We start from the raw sequence: 1,726 nt of genomic DNA on the forward strand, positions 1-1,726 counted from the left end.
GGACCCTAGTTTCGGATTCAACTACTTCACTCTCCATCTTAATGAAGAATTCTATCATGTTATGGTTGCTCCTCCCCAAGGGACCCCGCACAACAAGATTGTTAATTAATCCTTTCTCGTTGTACAATACCCAGCCTAGGATAGCCTGTTTTGTAGTTGGTTCCTCAATGTATTGGTCTAAAAAACCATCACGTACACACTCTAGGAAATCCTCCTCCACAGTATTATTGCTAATTTGGTTTTACCAATCTATATGTGGATTAAAGTCACCCATGATTACAGTTGTACCCTTATTGCATGCATCTCTAATTTCCTGTTTAATGCCATCCCTTACATCCCCACTAACATTTGGGGGCCTATAGACAACCCCACCAACGTTTTCTGCCCCTTGGTGTTTCTTAGCTCCCCCCATACAGATTCCACATCATGATTTTCCGAGCCAATATCCTCACTATTGCATGGATTTCTTCCTTTACAAATAACGTTACTCAACCTCCTTTCCCTTTTTGCCTGTCCTTCATAAATATTGAATACCCCTGGGTGTTCAGTTCCCATCCTTGGTCACCCTGCAGCCATGTCTCAATCATCGCAACTATATCATAACCGTTTATAACTATTTGCGCTGTTAATTCATCTCTGTAGCCAGTTCAGAAGAAAACCCTGGAACAGCCAGGTAGTCGTGTGACCAGCTGGTCTAACCAGTCCTGGCCCTTGTGGATTGTATCCTCCTTAGCAGGCCCTGGAATGTGCTTCCTCACCTTCGATGTCTGTTAGTATGTAAATGTTTTTTTTTCCAGCCACGGCTGATCTGTTTAACAAGTCATTTCCTCCCTCCAACAACAGTTAAAAATCAATGTCCATGACAAAATTTATCTGCCTCATTTAGTTTAGACATACAGCACTGAAACAGGCCCTTCGGCCCACCGAGTCTGTGCCGACCATCAACCACCCATTTATACTAATCCTACACTAATCCCATATTCCTACCACATCCCCACCTGTCCCTATATTTCCCTACCACCTACCTATACTAGGGGCAATTTATAATGGCCAATTTACCTATCAACCTGCACATCTTTTGGCTGTGGGAGGAAACCGGAGCACCCGGAGAAAACCCACGCAGACACAGGGAGAACTTGCAAACTCCACACAGGCAGTACCCAGAGTTGAACCCGGGTCGCTGGAGCTGTGAGGCTGCGGTGCTAACCACTGCGCCACCATTCTTGGCAGGTGGGGGCATAGCATGACAAATGTATTAACTTTTTGTAGTAAGAGAGGTAGATGTTATACATTTGTTCATGGGACACCTAAAATATTGCATGGGGGGTATCACCTCTGACTATCTTGTAAACATTACATGAACTTGTTTGCCACACGATAACTGCAAATGTTGTTTACCCAGTATATATGAAGATTAAATTCCCCCATGATTACTATATTAACCTTGTCACATGCACCTCTAATTTCCTGATTTATACTCTGCCACGACAACTACTGTAAGGGGGGACCTATAAATTACCCCGCCAGTGTTTTCTGCCCCTTGTTATTTTTTAACACCACCCAAACTGATTCTACATCTTGATTTTCTGAACTAAGATACTTTCTCACTACTGACATTATCCTATCCTTTATTATCAGGGTTAACATGCCTCCTTTTCTATTTTGCCTATCTCTTCTAAAAGTCAAGCATCCTGGAATATTTAATTCCCAACCTCGGTCATTAGAA

The sequence above is a fragment of the Heterodontus francisci genome, chromosome 20 (assembly GCF_036365525.1).
Source record: "Heterodontus francisci isolate sHetFra1 chromosome 20, sHetFra1.hap1, whole genome shotgun sequence".
NCBI lineage: Eukaryota > Metazoa > Chordata > Chondrichthyes > Heterodontiformes > Heterodontidae > Heterodontus > Heterodontus francisci.